Below are 22,006 nucleotides of genomic sequence, written 5' to 3'. Positions count from 1 at the left end.
GGGAATTGTAGCATTTATTACATGTGCCTTATGCATACAAAGCAATTGGAGTATTTGTTTGTTTTGCTAAAGTAGTGAACCAACATATTGCTGAGTCTGTTCGCAATGAGAGAAAACAACAGGTGAGTTTATTTCATGCATACTGCTGATACACCTTTGTTTTACAAATCCTTTTAATAATTTTAAAGCGTTTTCTAAATTAAAAATAAATTCCCAGAAAAGAAACAACTGTTAGATTGCACAATTTTATCTTACAGTACCCATAATAGATATATTTCCCAGTATATATGGCATATAAAAACGTTTCACATTAATAATTCAAACAGGAGCCACTGTTTGCTTCCTTTTCAGTCACATTTGTTACACTGTTACAAAAATACATGAGTTCTTCTTCTCAAAGTAATTTTCTTATTGCCAAAATCATTGACAATTTTTTAAATAAAGATCAGTCAAAATAATATCAATCTCCTCCTATAAAACATATTCTGCCTATTAACTATTCTTGATTGCAAAACTAATTTTAAAATAGATCACTCTAAAAAATCTAATTTTAAAAATACATCACTAGAAAGTAAATCATTTGTCTTGCTTAATACAACAGAAAACATATTTACATTGTGAGGAACATTCTACGAAATTTCATAGAATGCTTGCTCATAGTGAAAATCCAGTCTCCTGCTCAAATCATCTCTATTTAAAACTCATTATGCCACATTTTCACACTCCTAATGGTAGGGCACTAACTATAATTTTGTGAGAATTGGTAAACTTAAAAACACTTCTGTGTTTCACGTTGCATTTTTTATTTCAAAGGAAAAATATTTTAAATGCACATCCTTTATTTTAACGAAAGTTCAGTTGCTTATCTACCAAGACTTATCAGACATTCTAAGGGTATTCAATTTGTAAAATATATGAACTGACATTGAATTTTAGACAAAAATAGAAAACAATGGCAGACATTTTGGTCTCAACAAGAGATATCCTGGCATAAAAATCCATATAATACAGGCAAATAATACTCAAAAGTTTCCATTCAAATAATAAATTCTGAAGCAGACAAGATTCCAACCAATCAAAAATACAGTGTCAACATGACCAAAGTTGGCAATAGTAGCAAAAATGCAACTGTAAAGAAAATACCTAAGAGAGTGGAAAAGGCAAATTTAGCACCAACTTCTATAAGGAACAAAGCCATTTACTAAATGTGGAAGTTGTAAGGGGAATGATATTTCTATTTCAGAAAAAAAATATTTCTTTTCACAATGGTGGTCTGTGTGAAGAAAGAGGAAGAGAAGAGGGGGAAAAACAGTCTAAGTGGGAAATACTAAGGCCGCCTGCCTTCCTTCGGTGATGCTGTGAGGGTAGACCCTCCGCCTTACAAAAACCACTGCCAGAACCAAGCTACACAAAACATTTTGGCTGCAAGCCTATAACAGTGCCAGGCTGTTTTTCATTTTTGTGCTAGACTCCCTCAATTGAGACAGTGTGGGATTGTCACTTTGATGCACATAGAGAACAAAGAATAATATAGTTTGGGGGGGATTTTCTTGCCCCTTTAAAGTCAGGTTAGCATTTTGTTTTCTTTGACAGGTCTTGCAAAGACCTAAGAAACAAAGTTATGCCGAAGAATGCATTAACTGCCTAACAAAATTAATGTCAAGTACAATACTGTCAACAGTTTAAAAGCCATGTGAGAGATTAACATTTTTTAAAAGCAGACTTAAAAAGGGTCCAAGTCATATAGTTACCTGTTTAAGAGGCCAGAGACCAAGATACATGATTCACAACCACCTAATCTTATTTAAAATCTGATGCCACGAAGGCAGACCATAAAATCCAGGCAAAAAAAAAAAGTAGTATTATAATTTTTAGGTCACTATTCAGAGACAACTATGTCAGCTGCTACTCTGACTTTGATTTCTCTAAAATTAAATAATGTGATGAAAAGATTATAACATTAGAATCTGAATACTTTAAGCCTTCACAGAGAAAGAAGTGATAAGTGATCAAAAATGTTTAAAGAATTAAACCACAAATCATCGAAAAAGTTGCCACAGACACAAACAGGAAAACCGTCTCTTCAATCCTATTCAATTCTGTACTAGAAGTGAAGCTAACACAAATGAGAAAGCCAAGTATGTGCTGCTGTAACCTTCAACTAAATATATTATCTGAATCTGTTGACTAAAAGACACCAATAAGCCATTAGCTCCTAGATGTATGACCTTTTATCTTTCTAATGCACAAGATAAGTAAAGGTAGAGGTCCATTTTCTACAAACCAAATGAAAAGAAAGAATGAACTGTGACAAGCTCAGATCCCATGCTGGCATATTTTACACTAAGCTCAGCATCATCTAGAAGCAGTATGCTTCTCTCTGCCAATCAGAGGGGAAAAAAGTTGTGCAACTAATACAGTGTTGATAAATAGCACCAAACGTCTACCAGTCCTTTCCTCCTGCATACTGCCATTGAATCAGCTGTTAAAAGAAGACCAATAGCTGTTACAGAAATAGCAAGAACTAAAGCACTTGCCTCAGATGTTATACATGGAGACATGGAGCATTTACCACCTGAACCTATCTAATTTCTGGCAAAATGATCCCCTGCCCAGTTTTGTTCATGGCCACAGAATTTGATAACAAGTCACGATCCGTGTTGAGAAAGGCAGTGGGGGAGTGAGAACATGGGGAAGGAATCAAGGGAGAACAGTGGGCAAACTTCAAACAATATACACGCTTCTCTTATTATTCAAATTAGTGCCCACGCACAGCACTTCAGGATGACCAAAGCTGTGTTAAAGGGCTCAGGTACAATGATTTACTTTGGGTGGTAAGGGTAAGTCTGCCATGTAATTAAAGAATGCATTATTTTGCTCCTCACTGCTCGCCTTTTACATTTCTTTTTTCTCTAGGACATACTGCTGATGGCATTACTGCATGGGACACTGATAGTTGAAGGCAAGGCATTCATGTAGTGCCAAAGTGGTCCAGAGAATGATGTCTGGCTGGCCTTAGTTCAACAAGGAATATGAGGCAAAACAGAAAACAAAAGAACGAAAGGTGTAGAAGAAGCCAGGCAATAGACTGTTTTTCTGTTTATTAATGGTACCATAAAACAAGGGGAAAATCTGGAAAAAGCAGCCAAGCTAACTCAATTACAAAGAAAGATTAAAGGAGTTAAATGTCTATAACTTGGCTGACAACCAAGGAACAATATGAGAGCTGTCCACAACTCTCCAAAGAATATACATAAAAAGAAAAGTAGAGAATTATTATCTACTATAGATGTATGAATACATGAAATAATAATGAGATAAAAATAAAGAAATCTGACTTTAAGCAGCAGGGAAATAACCTGGTGAAACTTAAAAAAGGCTGCCTCCTTCTCTTTAGAAATATCAATCATCTTACTGACCTACACTGCAGTAAACGAGACATGATAGAAAATGCCCGCATACTGTCAGAGGACTGAATTGATGGAGATATAAAAATGAAGTCCCATCTGCTCACCTGATTATCCAGATATACTGATGTCCCTTTACATATGTCCAGTCTGGCTAATGCAGAGATACCTGTAAGATCACAAAAGACATAGTTAGTACCTTCAAAATAAACCCAGCCTGAATTCTCAATCTTGAGCTGGTCAAGAGTTAATCTGGATGATCTAGTCTGGCTCTTGGATATTCCAAGATAGGAGAAGAATGTGCAAGAACAGAAATGTTCAGAATGATTCTAAGGTTATTCTTAATTAATGAGATTTTCAGTCTCTGCAGAGATTTTCCAAATCATTTGTAACTTAATAATAATAATAATAATAATTCAGATTAGAGGTCTTCAGCCTTGGTCATTGGATGGCCTTCAGGAATCTATGCTCTCCTGAATGATATATGTAAAATTGGTGGGTTTATGTAAATAAGTATCTCTGGGAGAAGGTCAATAGTTTGTCAGATTTGCCAAAAGGTCCATAGTCCAAAAAACTGTCAAGAACCTCTGCTGAGGCTTGCCTAACATCTCAGAGGCAGGTTGGAATGCATATGGATGAGCATTCCAGGTTTGGGGGTTCCCCCCCCCCCCTCGGGAAACACAGACACTTGCAGATCTGGGGTAAATACCTTAAGAATACTACTTTCTGGGAGAGCAATACATCAGGTTTAAACTATTGTTTAACTCACACAGCCCTGTGATCCCTGTAAGCTATGCACAGTCTTGAAGAGAACTAACATGTTACCATATATACCCAAGGGTGCCTATCATGACTTTTCCTGTTCTGTGTATATTAAAGTCAGGATTCCTAGGAATATCAATTCTGACAGGGCCAGAACTCACACTGTAACTCATCCAAAAAGGACCATTTATGACAAGAAAAAACAAGGTGTGATCAAATCAATAGGAAATGTGGCTCCGAAACAGTTTACATAAAAAATTACAGAATCAGCTAAACATATTCATTCTTTCTTTTCATTTGGTTTATAGAAAATGGACCTCTACCTTTACTTATCTTGTGCATTAGAAAATTACCTTTTGTGGTGTCCTGTTTCAAATAATAATCATGTATTGTATACTATCAAAAAATAATGTATTTAGACAATCACCTTCTGGGCATCTACCATGCATTGCACTCAGTGCCGAGGACTCAGCAGTGAATAAGTCAACAAAGCCCTACTCTGCTGGAGCTTTACTTTGGGGAATGGGAGAAGGATGCAGGGTGACAAACAAGTATATCAGCAACATCATTTCAATTTGTGATACATGATATGAAAAAATAAACACGAAGATGTGACCAAGGCACGAGAGAGCAGTCTATACCCACCCAGCATGTCACAGAAATCTTCACTACAATCTCAGAGTCTGTCAGGGTCTTAAAGAGTTGAGACGAGGAAATGACGTTACAGACAGCTAGCCAGACCAGTGAATTTCAGAGATGAAGATAGAAGAGCTATTCTAGAAGACAGTATCACTACCTCATTATCTCTACACTTCAAAATACATATGCCTCGACTGAATGATAATGTTATGATACAAGCTCTGCTTGTAGAATATAAACCTGAGAACAAGTAAATGAACAGCGTTTCATTATCTCTTTAAAACCTGGCTGACAATACTGTACACTGTGTACCCTTAATATAAAGAACCACATTCTATCCAAATTCTTGTCAAGTTCCATTCTATTAAAATAATTTCATTTTTTGCTTCTACAGATAAATCTGATCAACTTGTGCTGTCAAAGAAAGGGGAAAAGAGGGTACAAGGTAGCCAGCCTCCAAGAGAGCCCCCAATAATCCTCACCTCAAGGAATGCATGCCTTTGTGTAATCCCTTTGCTCATATTGGGGTTGGTCTGAGTGATCAACAGAATGCAGTGGAAGTGACAGTGTCTGTCCTAAAAGATATTAGAGCTTCTTCCTTACTCTCTTGGATCTTCCTAGGGGAAGCCAGCTGCCAGCTGCCACATTGTGAGGACACTCAAGCCATCCTAGGGAAAGGTACACAAGGCATCTTGCCAAATAGCCAGAATCAACATAACAGCCATGTGAGAGAGCCATTTTCTAAGCAGATCCTCCAGGCTAGTCGAACTTTCAAATGAATGTCACTCTGGCTGACATCTTGATTGCAGCTCATGAAAGACCAAGAGCCAGAACTACCCAGCCTGCACTCCAATCCCTTTCTAGCATGCACTCTAACTTCCTGTATTCACAAAGTTCAAGCTGAAAACATTTCCCAGATGTTCTTGCATCATACCTTTGGTTGAACCCAGGTTCAACCAAATCCATTCAAGATTTAGAAAGCAGAAATGAGCAAATCAAGGAAGTAGCCAACTACAAATGAGATCAAATTTTGTAGTGAAGGCATTTTGTTCTTCTGAAACAACCACGTATGTAGATATGCTACTAAATGATCCCTAGTCTCATAGGCTCTAAGTAGTAAATGGCAGTGGAGTTTCTACCAGAATAGTATCATGGGATGTTTCTCATGGCTTGTGCTGTTCCTTGCTATTCACAGTCAACTTTGGTTCCTTGGCACTTCTGCAAATTAAGTAGCATGTGATGCATTTCTGTATGCAACTCAAACTAGCTGTTGCCTGCAACTAAGAACCCACTCTACATATGCAAATTCTCCTGTCTCATAACACTTTCATTACTATCTCATGGTTGACACTCTTTTCCATTACTAAACCCTCTACCTATACTATGAGTCCTATTCATTTATGCTGTTTCTAGGAACTTGCACTATCCGTCTTCTCCTTTTCTTCTCCACTGGTTTCTTCTTCTTCATCAATAACAGTTCTTCCAACCCTACCAACTATCCCTGTGAAACTTCATAAAATAATAATATAAGCTTGTTGTTTTCACTTCAACTTCCATTCAATACTTGAATTACCACAACTTGGCTTCCTTAGCCATCACTCTACCAAAACCACTATTGCTAAGGCTGGCAAGAACCAATTAGCTATTCTCATTTCTCTCTCTACTAGACTGTGGCATTGGCACTCCTACATACCACACCTCTTTGAAACTTTAATGATAACAAGATTACAAACCTCCAGCCTCAATGAAATAACCTAGTATCCCACCTTCACACATCATCATCACCCATGCCCTCTGCACATCTACCACCAGAGACACACAACAAATAGGTATACAGAGACCATTTCAAATGCTAACGCTATTCAAGTATTATATTTCTTGATGGCCTAACTGCTTAGACAACCAAAAAGACAGATATATGCACTGTAAAAAAAACAAAAAAACAAAAATATACATTTAAAAAAAAAAAAAAAAAAAAAAAAAAAAAAAAAAACCACAGTGGATTCTATAAGCTATTGATATAGAAATGTATTTCATTATTTTTCAGTTATTTAAGGAAAAATAAATGTTTGGAAGTCAGAGATTCCAAAACAGCAGTGCTACAAAACAAGTGTACGACTTCTTAAAACTAACTTCGCAAAGCTAAAAGTTTATTATTATTTGTTTAACACTTGCAAGCCAGAATATCTACAATTGCCAACCTAAGATAGCATCCCTGAGCCCTCTTGTTTTGAATGTGAGGTTTTCTATGACACCTGTCATCTCACTCAACAGAAGTGATGCTGCTGACTTGATAGGCGGGGGGTGGGAGGGGAGTTGACCCATTCCTTCCTCCCTGCTAAAGCTAAAATCTCTTAAAAGGCTGGCCTCCCAGAATGATGTGGAACAAGCTTCTTTGGTTAGGGGTGTACTCAGCCCTTTTCTTTAAATTGCTCAGAAGACAGAACTTTTCAGAAAACCCACAAAAAAATGGCTTATTAATTTGCTTTGTGTTGCCATCATTCATTGTCTTCATTTTTAATTCAGTGATATGTATAGCCAAATGAAATGAAGTACAGTCAGTTTTCCTCAATCTGTCTCAGTCTACTCTTCATCTTCTGGGACCCAATTCATGTGATCCTTTAACAACTATTTATTTCACACCAAACTAGTTATCTCCCCAAAGCCTACCAATCTAGCCTCTGGGCATATTTCCTAAATAAAAGCACTAGATCTCTGTAAACCTAAAATTTGCATACTAAAGGAACAAATCAGCTATCAAAAGGCCTAGTAGTATATAGCAGTTGCTCACCTCTAAGCAGAGTTTAAAATTCATTTCAATTTATTATTTTTTAAAGAAACAGCAATTGACTTTTTCCCTTTGCAAAATACTGTGTTTAATAGGCCTAGTTAAATTAGAGGTGATAGTGTAAAGCAAGTGTTTTAAATTGGTAAATTCTAAACCTTTTAATAAAAGTACATCAGTCAGAAGTTTTAATAAGACTCAGCAGGACAGAGAAGAATTAACGGTCTGTAGAAATCAAAAGGGAGTGATAAGCAATGATAACCTTAAACATTTGCATATGGATTTATAATTTCATTGCTTAAAGGTTAATGAAATTATGTGGTATTTTGCCCACTCTTTTCCAGTAAATGATTTCATGCCTTGATTTGTATATACTTACCAACTGAATCATATAAAGAAAAAAAGATTCCTTTATCAATTAATCTACAACATTTTTACTTATACACTTTTGGGTGCACAATTATCATTACCTATTCTAACCAATAACTGGGTCCCCTAAAACAAAATGTAAGGTTTCCAAAGCATCTCAGAAAGAAGAACAAACTCATAATCAGAACTCTGAAAGTACATTAAATTGTTAATGTGATTGCTTTTTTAAAAATTAGATATATTCCTTTATTTACTTTATACTTCCAGTCAACTATTGCTAATTACTTGCTTTTGCCAAATATTAACATAAAATCCACCCTAGAGATTGATGAAGGCATTCAGGATACACTGAGGGTGAAGATGGAGAAATGCAAACAGTCCACAAAAACAAGTAGAACAGGTTAAAACAATAAAAGGATTCTAGGCCGAAGCAATTGTTTTAAAACGTAACAGCATAAAAACAACACACTACTGAGGCCTTGCCTCACTGAGCATCCAAGAGGGTGCAGGGTCAGCTGCTTCACTTAATACCCAGTTCTAAGAAAAAACTGCAAAGAGCCTCACTTAGGCAGAGTGGTGCTTCCTATCCTGGCTGCACGTTAGAATTCCCTGGACAGCTTAAAACAAAAACCTAAAAATCCACACTTAGGCCCATAACCAAAGATTCTGGTTTCATCAATAATTTATAGACACTACTCAGGGTGATTTCTTAGGTGCAACTAGGGTTGAGAAATATGCCAGAAAGCACTGGTTCTCGAAGTGTGGTCCCTGGACCAGTAGCAGCAGCAATAGCAACAGGAAACATGCTTAAAATGCAAATTCTCAGGCCTCACCCCAGACCTAGTGAACCAGAAACTCTGGAGTGGGGCCCAGTGTTTTAACAAGTCTCTCAGATAATTCTCAGATGCACTAATGTTTGAAAAACACTGCTTTAGAGTAAGAACGGCCTGGTGTTCAATTCTCTCTCCACAATTTACTAGCTACATGACCCTTGGTCAGCTCTCTAAAATTCTTCCCTCACATGCAAAATAAAAGAGTTAGCTACCATTGCTTCAACATCAAATATGTGCCAGGGTATGCCAATAAGCACTTTATATACATTATATAATTTATATACATTATATAATTTAACCCTTACAACAAGTTTGCCAGATACATATTATTACCATTTTACACCAAAAGATTATGAACCTCATCCAATATTAAATAATAATAAATAATAAAGCTAGTAAGCAGAATCAGAATTTAAACTCAAGTTTTTAAAATTCCAGAATTACTGCTCTTTCCCTATTCCTCAAAATATTCTTGCTGATCTTTCTTTTTTGTTCTTCCTTCCTTTCTTTTCTTCTGTTTTGTCTTCCTTTTTTTCTGTCCATCTTCCTTTCTTCTGTTCTTTAGGAGGAAGCTTATCTTGCTACTATGAAAGTAGATTACCTAGTGTGTAAATGTGTATAGTATTTACTATGTGACTACAAAGTACTTAGCATTCTACCATATGTCAGAAAGAAAAGAATTAAAATACAAAAAAGAAAAAAAAAGGAACCATACCAATGAAGTTATGAGCTAGTTGGAGATAGATCCATTTTGCAAAACATAGGGACACATATGATTTCATTCTTAACTGGTGGGTGGAAAACAGAAATAACTCAGAAGTTCATGAGACTGGAGCTCAGAGACCAAGACATGATGCCAGGAAGTAGAAGTTTGACTTGCCCTGAAACAAGGAGTAAAAAGTTTCTCCAGCACAGGAGGAGAAAAAACAGCTAGAGAATATAGTACAATAGAAAATAAAGCTAAAGTAGTTAAATGGGTCCAGATTGTGATTCAGAATAAGAAGAGCTTAACTTTAGTACAGTAAAAATATAAAATGTTTTTTCACAGAATATTTTTGATGAACTGATAGTAAAGACGTAAAGTTAAAATCAAGTCATAGGAACTTATTCTAGAAAAAATATGAACCAAGGGTTATGCTGGAAAAAAAAACAAGCAAGAGAAAAAGTTATTTCTATTATGGAAAGTGGTAAGTGTGATCCACTCTTTAGTGTTTCCATGGGCTATTCATATCCATTACATAATATTTTCAATAATCCACTAATCCAACCAACACTGACTGATCACATTAAGCTAGGTACCAAGGATAAAAAGATAAGTAAGCTTCTGACTCAGGGTACATGGAGCAGCTTTACATAAGAAACAGACTGCCAAATGTTTTATGCAACATTAACATAAAGTTATCAGGAATTCCAAAGGCCACTATAGACAGACCAATTCTTAGGAATGACTGTTGTGAAATTCCTGAAAGTCAATGAAGCACAAGCTAGCCAAAATGTTATGCATATAAAATGTAAGAGGCCAGGCACGGTGGCTCACACCTGTAATTCCAGCACTTTGGGAGATCAAGGCAGGTGGATCACTTGAGGTCAGGAGTTCGAGACCAGCCTGGCCAAGATGGCAAAACTCTGTCTCTATTAAAAACACAACAACTAGCCAGGCTTGGTGGCATGTGGCTGCAGTCTCAGCACTTTGGGAGGCTGAGACATGAGAATTACCTGACCACAGGAGGCAGATGTTGCTGTGAGCCGAAATCGCACCACTGCACTCCAGCTTGGGCGACAGAGCAAGACTCTATCTAAATAAAAAAATAAATAAATAAAATAAATAAGGCCGGGCGCGGTGGCTCAAGCCTGTAATCCCAGCACTTTGGGAGACTGAGGGGGGCGGATCACGAGGTCAGGAGATCGAGACCATCCTGGCTAACACGGTGAAACCCCGTCTCTACTAAAATACAAAAAACTAGCCGGGCAAGGTGGCGGGCACCTGTAGTCCCAGCTACTCGGGAGGCTGAGGCAGGAGAATGGCGTAAACCCGGGAGGCGGAGCTTGCAGTGAGCTGAGATCCGGCCACTGTACTCCAGCCTGGGCGGCAGAGCGAGACTCCGTCTCAATAAATAAATAAATAAATAAATAAACAAACAAACAAATAAATAAATAAATAGAAAAGAGTATTCTGTCTACGCTAGCATACTAGCATAACATCGTAATCATTACCCCACAAATGGAGTATCCCCAGTTAATCTGCACTTAGGCTTACATACGGCTAAGAAAGGCAGGCAAAATAAAACCTAGAGGTAAGTTTGTAAACATTCACATCATTCATTCCATTTTGTGTTGAAGAGCTAATCAAAAACTACGCTCAGAAACTCACAGGAAGATTCTACCTGTGTATTGAGGAAAAACTGCAAGGCACAATGGGATGACTGCATTTATTAGCATCTAAGGTTTCTAACTCTGTCAGTGACAGTCCAAAGTTGTATAACATCTTCTTCTTTAGTTTTACTATAATCTGACAACTCCATAATGCCCATTTATCTCCAAGAACCAATTTAAGATGCATGTATGTGTAGCCACCAGACTATGCTTGAATGACAAGGCACTAGGGTTATTTTTTTCTCAGAATAAATGTGAAGAGAATTTGCTATGATATTAGGAATGATAGCATTTTACAAACAATATAATTTAAGAAACTCTTAATGAATGAATCTCTATTAAAGTAATGAATGAATCTCTATTGAAGCTGTTTATTAATAACCTTCACTAATACAATCAAAGAACTGAATCCCAGCTGCTAGAAATGACTTGAAAGGTCACTTGGTAAAATACTAGCTTTTATCCCATACGGTATCTAGACCACATATAGTGTTAAAATTAAAACAATGATATCAAAAGACATCCAAGTACTTTAAGTGATAATTTATCTGGCCCCAACATATCCAATTCATATATACTACTGTATTTTACTAAAGTTCAATCACCTATAATCTCATTCTTTAATAATAGAAACTATATATGACAATGTGGCAGGACTAAAAGGTTGGTATTTGACAGTGGTTTAATTTCAATAAAAGTGATTGGTACAAATTCATCTTTTAAAATATTCAGACCATGCTATATAGATATTCACATGCACTTAGATCTATAAGCATTAAAGAACTTGTTTAGATTTACTGGCACTATACCTGCTGTCAAGAAACAAAAAAGTTGTGAAGGTTGATCAAACACATCTTTGCCTCAAGTATCATGTAAATGTTTTCCACTAACGTGGTCCTAAAAGTTAACAGTCAAAGTAATTCAAAGGTTTCTCTTTATTTCTGTATTTAAATCATCACAAGTTTGATCAAGCATGCAAATCCCTTTGGGCTCAGGGCTCCCATCAAAATGTCTTATAGAAACATTAAAAATTGAACGGGCATAAACAACTCCAACAGTGCAGAGCTCATGACAGCACTGCTGTGATCTATGTGTTTCATGTACAACAACATTGGGGAAGTTTGCAAGGGAAGATGAGCAACTAATTACTGTCTTTTGCTTGAGGGCAGGTGTGCTGATCTCTACAGGTGTCTCTGCAGTGCTCTGCCTAATGTATTGCTTCTTGAAGACATTCACTGTAACGACTTGCTAAAGCCCTGCAAAACATCTGACAGAATACCAAACTGTTGGGTGTTCAGGAAGAAATATGTATGACTTCTTAAAGTTAGTACTAAGGAGAAATAACAGTTGGGGAGGCNATAAATTTGGATTAGGATTATTTCTCGTTATATGAGTGTAGGATTTCCAAATGAAGTCGAAATTTAAATGTTTAGTGAAGCAAGTATGACTTTCATAATGTTTGGTTTTTATGTAGATCTAGTTTCAAAATGATTAATAAATGATGCAGCACAAATTCTAGACACAGAACTTTTCTGGGCAAAACCAGAAAACACTCATTTTTTTATGCAAAAGATTAATTATTTTCTGTATAAAGGTATGAACAAGCAGTACATGTGGTTTTAAAAATCATAAAAGGATTCTCCTATCCCATCCTAGTGGGGCTGTTTTATCTATGAGATCAACTGCTACTTTTCAGCACGCTTTCAAAATAGACCATGCATGTATGTGTAAGAGGAGTCACAGAGAACAGAATGTTATCAAGTAAATAGCTATTTATCCACCCTCACTCTCCCATCCCCAGAGGTCTGAGCAGCAGGGCATAAGGACAAGGCAAATGGCCTTTTACAGATTGAGGTTACACTGTTTTGTATTGTTTGTGAAAGAGTAATATAAAAGTAAGTAACGTAAAACTATATCAGTCACACACATTAAACTAGGATACTAATATTGTCTTAATTAAGTACTGAAAGTTTTCAAAGAAAAGTTGCCTATTCTCATTACACAAGAAATTTTTTTAAAATCCAAATAGTAATCTTATAGTGGACCATCATTTTCATTTGTGAAAGCACAGTAGACGTGCAGGGTATTCAGTTTTATAAGGATCAAAAAAAAAATCTGAGAAATTACTAGTAAATTAGATGGTCATCTGATGATAGGGCAGGTGAGAAACACCGTTCACATGTGATGCCACTTGCAGGATTAATATTCCTTAGGATCTTTCCTATAACATGGAAAGAAGCAAGCTTAAGAATGAAGAGACACACAAACCAAAGATAAACATTCCCTGCTTTACTGCCTGCTACCTGCATGATCTCAGACAAGAAATGTAACCTCTTTATGCTTCAATTTTCTCATCTAACAATAAGCAACACCCACCCCAATAGGGTTATTATTAAATGAGACAATGTCCCTTCACTCTTTGGCACAGGGCTTGGCATGAGTAAGTGCTTAATAAAATTGTAATTAGCATCATGAAAATTTCCAAAAGACATTAGTCTCCTACCATTAGTGGAGCATAAGCCTGACTAAAAGCATCTTGGAAAGTAAAGACTCATCAGTGAAATGTTATTTTAAAATATGTGATATGTTATATGGTACATCTTTTAAGTATAAATATGTAGCCTGGCTTTTGAGAAATCAGTCAGTAACAAACATACAACAAAACCTTTAACTAATTCTTCACTTTTCTGAGTGATCATCCATCTTGATGAAAAGCCCCTATTTATAATGTTGAAAATTTGTGGAAAAGTTCATTGTTTTCAAACAATAATGAAAAGTATCATATTATTTCAAATTTTCTCTACTTAAGAAAGACTCTGGTAAAATCAAAGTTAATGTTTTCAGGCAATGAATCTACTCAGAATAAGAAAATGCTAGGAAATGATAATATAAGATTTATACCAATTATTTTCATCTACAATTCTCTATTTGTGTTTTCTTTAACCAAATAGAATTAAGATGGCATTTCAGATCATCATTACTGTTAATCATCAACTGTGTAAACCAAACATCATTCATCTTTTAAAAAATCAATAAAGCAAGAGTTAAAATTGTTTCAGACTTTTCTGGAATGAACCAAAAGGGAAAATTTTAAAGCAAGATGTGTAATCAATATATAAAATAACACAGCATTTTCAAAATTTAAAATAATTAGACACGGGAATAATCGGAATATAATTATTTGAAGTAGTATCCCTCTCTTCCCGGTAGATTAGTTCATCATATGCTCATTTCTTCAAATCCAGGCATTGAAATAACCTTCTGTTCTCTCTCCTTTTAATCCCTTCTTCCTGGTATCCATTCTGCAGTTTTCAATGGCATCTCAGTCACCAGGAATGTTAAGAACTGATCTACTGTGCTTCCCTTAACACAGACCTAATTATGTCACTTCCTCCAACCCCAAAGATCTAGTCTAATGGGGAGACAGGCATATAGATATGTAAAATGTGTGTGTACATATATGAGTACACATGCACATGGGCACATGGAAAGTATTAATACTAAAGGAGGATAAATCAGAAGCCAATTCATTTTGCCTGCCATAAGCCAAAGAAAGTTTCACATAGCTGGTGACAGTAGGTGAAATAATGCCTAGAAAATAAATTTAAAGCTCCACGTTATGGGTCTCCAACACAAAGCCTCAATTTACTGTGTTCCAACTATATCCCACATTCTCTTCACATGGACTTAGATGCCTTCATTCTCTTACCACAGTGGACAACTTGCTGTCACCTGGCTTTTGAGTCCCTCTGCCTTGAATCTCCTCTTCATCCTCCCCATCTTTACAGTTTTAAAATATGACATCCTTATACCCAGACATTCTTCTACTCAGTTTTCTTATACAGTTAAAGGAATCAAAAGGCTTGGACTTCGCAAGAGCAAGCTGGAAGACAACGGAACATAAGCATTTCCTTCCAAAACCTCTAGGAAAGTTATTTCCAACTTAGAATTTAATTATTCAAGCAAATTATAAATCAAGTGAGGAAACCGAATAAAGATATTTTCTCTCACAAAACCTTTCTCAGGAATACTACAGGAAATATAACACAAAATGTAAGGTAAGACAAGAAAGAAAACACTATGAGATTCAAGAAAANTGCTAGGAAATGATAATATAAGATTTATACCAATTATTTTCATCTACAATTCTCTATTTGTGTTTTTCTTTAACCAAATAGAATTAAGATGGCATTTCAGATCATCATTACTGTTAATCATCAACTGTGTAAACCAAACATCATTCATCTTTTTAAAAAATCAATAAAGCAAGAGTTAAAATTGTTTCAGACTTTTCTGGAATGAACCAAAAAGGGAAAAATTTTAAAGCAAGATGTGTAATCAATATATAAAAATAACACAGCATTTTCAAAATTTAAAATAATTAGACACGGGAATAATCGGAATATAATTATTTGAAGTAGTATCCCTCTCTTCCCGGTAGATTAGTTCATCATATGCTCATTTCTTCAAATCCAGGCATTGAAATAACCTTCTGTTCTCTCTCCTTTTAATCCCTTCTTCCTGGTATCCATTCTGCAGTTTTCAATGGCATCTCAGTCACCAGGAATGTTAAGAACTGATCTACTGTGCTTCCCTTAACACAGACCTAATTATGTCACTTCCTCCAACCCCAAAGATCTAGTCTAATGGGGGAGACAGGCATATAGATATGTAAAAATGTGTGTGTACATATATGAGTACACATGCACATGGGCACATGGAAAGTATTAATACTAAAGGAGGATAAATCAGAAGCCAATTCATTTTGCCTGCCATAAGCCAAAGAAAGTTTCACATAGCTGGTGACAGTAGGTGAAATAATGCCTAGAAAATAAATTTAAAGCTCCACGTTATGGGTCTCCAACACAAAGCCTCAATTTACTGTGTTCCAACTATATCCCACATTCTCTTCACATGGACTTAGATGCCTTCATTCTCTTACCACAGTGGACAACTTGCTGTCACCTGGCTTTTTGAGTCCCTCTGCCTTGAATCTCCTCTTCATCCTCCCCATCTTTACAGTTTTTAAAATATGACATCCTTATACCCAGACATTCTTCTACTCAGTTTTCTTATACAGTTAAAGGAATCAAAAAGGCTTGGACTTCGCAAGAGCAAGCTGGAAGACAACGGAACATAAGCATTTCCTTCCAAAAACCTCTAGGAAAGTTATTTCCAACTTAGAATTTAATTATTCAAGCAAATTATAAATCAAGTGAGGAAACCGAATAAAGATATTTTTCTCTCACAAAACCTTTCTCAGGAATACTACAGGAAATATAACACAAAAATGTAAGGTAAGACAAGAAAGAAAACACTATGAGATTCAAGAAAAAGCACAGGGAGTTCCTAGGTTAAGAGCAAGGAAAAACCCCAGAAGAGGCAAGTCTGGAGAATGTGATGGGAGGAGAATGGAAGTCTGCTGGAAGAATGTCTTCAAGAAAATAATTGAAATGTATTATCTGATGTAATTCCCTTTATGGAAAATTGTAAGTAGTTTATAGAAGGTATAGGAAGAATTATTAAGAAGGACAAAAAGCTAAGCAAATGAAAAAACAAGGCATTATTAACTTCATGAAATACAAAAAGTCAGAAGGAAACTTTTCATCAGAATTAATTACCATATGCTCATCTATGAATAATAGCTACATAATAATGCAACATTAAGCCAAAAATTGGTGTCTAACTATATTGGGATTGTGAGGGAAAGAGATGGCTGTGTAATAGTGAAAAATCTTCAAAGACCATAATATAAAGTCAACAATGTCTGAAATAAATTAACGCAAAAGACAGCAATGTATATATACGTAATTTAGCAATGTGGAGATATATAATGACTAGAGGAAACAGATAAAAGGCTGCCTCTAGAGAAAGGACCACTGTATTTTCTTTTTTTGTTGTTTGTTTGTTTTTGTTTTTTTGACAGGGTCTCATTTCCATATCCCAGGCTGGAGTGCAGTGGCACAATTTCAGTTCACTGTAGCAGTTCAGTTCACAGTTGACTTCCCGGGCTCAGGAGATTCTCCCACTTCAGCCCCCACCCCACGTAGCTGGGACTACAGGCACACGCCACCAAACCTGACTAACTTTTAGGTTTTTTGTTTTTGTTTCTTGGTAGAGATGGGGCTTCACCATACTGCCCAGGCTGGTCTCACACTCTTAGGCTCAAGTGATCCACCTACGTTGGCCTCCCAAAGTGATAGGATTACAGATTTGCACCACTGAGCCCAGCCACCACTGTATTTTCTAATAGGCCTTTAACAACTATTCAAACGTTAAACTAGGTGAATGTATTACTTTGGTAAAATAAGTTTTAATTTAAAAGCAACAGCCATATACATGAGGATGTTTTTGACAGTGTTTTACATAATAGTAAAACATAGAAACAATCTAAACAGTCAGTAATAGGTGACTAGTTAAATAAATTACATTTTATCTGTGATATTTAAAAAGACTATGTAGTCATTTTAAATAATGCTGCAGAAAAATATTTAGTGGACATGGAGAAATGTTCATATTACAAAATTTAAAATGACAGGTCAAAAAACAGCTAAACAACAAAACAATGAAATATACATGAAAATATGAATGGTAATTTTAGAATTGTTTTTCTCTCTGTGCTTCTCTGGTTTGCTGAATTTTCTAAAGTAAATGCAACTTCAGAAACACAAAGAAAATAAATTAAAATTGTAATGCAATTCATCACTCACGGCGTTATTTTAGTATCACCTAACGATGGTCAAGCCAGAATTAACTCCTCCCTCCCAATGCAGTTTATACATGCCACTATCAGCACAGCTGCACAACCTGCTTTGTATCACAGGTAACTGTTTACATCTGTTCTTGCATCTGATTTACCCTGCTGAAGACAGGACAGTGTCTAACCCACCATTCAGTGTAGGCTGAATGGGATTTGTCTGTGCTTCTGAAGACAAACCCCTAAAATGAGGAAATTCCAAAAACAGTCGGAGTAAAGTCTTTTTACTAACTTAAAAAAAAAAAAAAAAATGAAACAGAGTATTGACTGACTAGTTTTGAGAGGGATAATAGTCATATAAAATGTAAGATCTCAGGTTGGTCGCTCTGATTGTTCTTCAGTCTCATCTCACATATATTGTCTCCCAAAATGACTACTGAAACATTTTGTCCTTTGTCTGAAGCCTTCAGTGAGGCAGTGTTCAAATGTAGACCTTCAGGATTTCTTAACAGATCCATGTTTATCACCCCCAAATGACATTTACTTAAGAATTCAGTTTATAGAACATTACTTATCCACAGTTTGACTATAGATAAATTTGGATTAGGATTATTTCTCGTTATATGAGTGTAGGATTTCCAAATGAAGTCGAAATTTAAATGTTTAGTGAAGCAAGTATGACTTTCATAATGTTTGGTTTTATGTAGATCTAGTTTCAAAATGATTAATAAATGATGCAGCACAAATTCTAGACACAGAACTTTTCTGGGCAAAACCAGAAAACACTCATTTTTTTATGCAAAAGATTAATTATTTTCTGTATAAAGGTATGAACAAGCAGTACATGTGGTTTTAAAATCATAAAAGGATTCTCCTATCCCATCCTAGTGGGGCTGTTTTATCTATGAGATCAACTGCTACTTTTCAGCACGCTTTCAAAATAGACCATGCATGTATGTGTAAGAGGAGTCACAGAGAACAGAATGTTATCAAGTAAATAGCTATTTATCCACCCTCACTCTCCCATCCCCAGAGGTCTGAGCAGCAGGGCATAAGGACAAGGCAAATGGCCTTTTACAGATTGAGGTTACACTGTATTGTATTGTTTGTGAAAGAGTAATATAAAAAGTAAGTAACGTAAAACTATATCAGTCACACACATTAAACTAGGATACTAATATTGTCTTAATTAAGTACTGAAAGTTTTTCAAAGAAAAGTTGCCTATTCTCATTACACAAGAAATTTTTTTAAAATCCAAATAGTAATCTTATAGTGGACCATCATTTTCATTTGTGAAAGCACAGTAGACGTGCAGGGTATTCAGTTTTATAAGGATCAAAAAAAAAATCTGAGAAATTACTAGTAAATTAGATGGTCATCTGATGATAGGGCAGGTGAGAAACACCGTTCACATGTGATGCCACTTGCAGGATTAATATTCCTTAGGATCTTTCCTATAACATGGAAAGAAGCAAGCTTAAGAATGAAGAGACACACAAACCAAAGATAAACATTCCCTGCTTTACTGCCTGCTACCTGCATGATCTCAGACAAGAAATGTAACCTCTTTATGCTTCAATTTTCTCATCTAACAATAAGCAACACCCACCCCAATAGGGTTATTATTAAATGAGACAATGTCCCTTCACTCTTTGGCACAGGGCTTGGCATGAGTAAGTGCTTAATAAAATTGTAATTAGCATCATGAAAATTTCCAAAAGACATTAGTCTCCTACCATTAGTGGAGCATAAGCCTGACTAAAAGCATCTTGGAAAGTAAAGACTCATCAGTGAAATGTTATTTTTAAAATATGTGATATGTTATATGGTACATCTTTTTAAGTATAAATATGTAGCCTGGCTTTTGAGAAATCAGTCAGTAACAAACATACAACAAAACCTTTAACTAATTCTTCACTTTTTCTGAGTGATCATCCATCTTGATGAAAAGCCCCTATTTATAATGTTGAAAATTTGTGGAAAAGTTCATTGTTTTCAAACAATAATGAAAAGTATCATATTATTTCAAATTTTCTCTACTTAAGAAAGACTCTGGTAAAATCAAAGTTAATGTTTTCAGGCAATGAATCTACTCAGAATAAGAAAATGCTAGGAAATGATAATATAAGATTTATACCAATTATTTTCATCTACAATTCTCTATTTGTGTTTTTCTTTAACCAAATAGAATTAAGATGGCATTTCAGATCATCATTACTGTTAATCATCAACTGTGTAAACCAAACATCATTCATCTTTTTAAAAAATCAATAAAGCAAGAGTTAAAATTGTTTCAGACTTTTCTGGAATGAACCAAAAAGGGAAAAATTTTAAAGCAAGATGTGTAATCAATATATAAAAATAACACAGCATTTTCAAAATTTAAAATAATTAGACACGGGAATAATCGGAATATAATTATTTGAAGTAGTATCCCTCTCTTCCCGGTAGATTAGTTCATCATATGCTCATTTCTTCAAATCCAGGCATTGAAATAACCTTCTGTTCTCTCTCCTTTTAATCCCTTCTTCCTGGTATCCATTCTGCAGTTTTCAATGGCATCTCAGTCACCAGGAATGTTAAGAACTGATCTACTGTGCTTCCCTTAACACAGACCTAATTATGTCACTTCCTCCAACCCCAAAGATCTAGTCTAATGGGGGAGACAGGCATATAGATATGTAAAAATGTGTGTGTACATATATGAGTACACATTACCTGTTGTTTCCTGACTTTTTAATGATTGCCATTCTAACTGGTGTGAGATGGTATCTCATTGTGGTTTTGATTTGCATCTCTCTGATGGCCAGTGATGATGAGCATTTTTTCATGTGTCTGTTGGCTGTATGAATGTCTTCTTTTGAGAAATGTCTGTTCATATCCTTTGCCCACTTTTTGATGGGGTTGTTTGTTTTTTTCTCGATACGGGGTTTCACCGGGCTAGCCAGGATGGTCTCGATCTCCTGATCTTGTGATCGCCCGTCTCGGCCTCCCAAAGTGCTGGGATTATAGGCTTGAGCCACCACGCCCAGCCAAAAGAAACTTTTTAAACTGTCATTTAAGTTTTAAAAATGTAAAATTTGAAAACAGTTATTCATACCCAAAATGAACTTATAATGAGACATTTTGAACCCAAAACGAGCCACTTTGTATAGAAGTAGTCTCTTTTAAAGTGGAAATATTACCATTTTATTTATTTCCATTGTGACATTGTTTCCACTGCATACAAATTTTTTCTAAAATAATTACAAATAATGCATTTTTTAATAACATGACATTTTCTCATACTTAACAGAAATTGACTTGAGATAACTTGCTTCTCAAATCTTAATAGTTTACAAACTATTATTTTAAAAATTACACAGTAATCAAGACAGTGTGGTATGGTGAAACAGACAAACAGATCAATGGAAAAGAAGAAAGCTCAGAAATAGACGCACACAAATACAGTCAACTGATCTTTGACAAGGGAGCAAAGGCAATTCAATGGAGAAAGGAGAGTCTCCAATAAATGATGTTGGAACAACTGGACATCCACATGCAGAAAAAAATGAATCCAGATGAAGAACTTACAATATACTTTACAAAAATTAACACAAAATAGATCATAATAAAGACCATACAATATACTTTACAGAAATTAACTCAAAATAGATCATAAACCTAAACATAAAATGCAAAACGATAAACCTACTAGAAGAGAACATAAAAGAAATGTAGATGATCTTGGGTTTTGCAGTGACTTTTTAGATATAACACCAAAAACATGATCCATGACAAAACAAAAAAATTGTTAAGCTAAACTTCATTAAAATGAAAAACTTCTGCTCTTTGAGAGACACTCTCAAGACAATAAGAAGACAAGTCACAGACCGGGAGAAAATATTTTCAAAATGCATATCTGTTAAAGGACTGTTAGCTAAAATGTATTTTTAAAAACTCTTAAAACTCAATAATAAGTAAACAAGCAATTAAAAATGGGCAAGGTCAGGTGCAGTGGCTGAGACTTGTAATCCCAGCACTTTGGGAGGTAGAGGTGGGAGGATTGCTTGAGGGCAGGAGTTGGAGACCAGCCTAGGCAACACAGTGAGAACCTGCCTCTATGTTTATTGGGTTTTTTTTTTTTTAATGTATTAACAT

General features: G+C 35.6%; 1 protein-coding gene across 5 annotated transcripts in view; it reads right to left on the bottom strand.

The window, feature by feature from the left end:
- Positions 1–22,006, bottom strand: part of QTMAN (queuosine-tRNA mannosyltransferase) — a 359,520-nt gene that overhangs the window by 295,285 nt on the left and 42,229 nt on the right. For all 5 annotated transcript variants that reach the window (XM_017895386.1, XM_017895385.1, XM_017895389.1 and 2 more), the window contains one exon: positions 3,515–3,576. The gene's annotated coding sequence lies outside the window, so the exon portion shown is untranslated. The remainder of the gene's footprint in view (positions 1–3,514; positions 3,577–22,006) is intronic.

This window comes from Rhinopithecus bieti, unplaced genomic scaffold (genome assembly GCF_001698545.2).
Source record: "Rhinopithecus bieti isolate Rb0 unplaced genomic scaffold, ASM169854v2 scaffold_26061, whole genome shotgun sequence".
Classification (NCBI taxonomy): Eukaryota; Metazoa; Chordata; class Mammalia; order Primates; family Cercopithecidae; genus Rhinopithecus; species Rhinopithecus bieti.
This window is presented reverse-complemented; position numbering and strand designations above follow the sequence as displayed.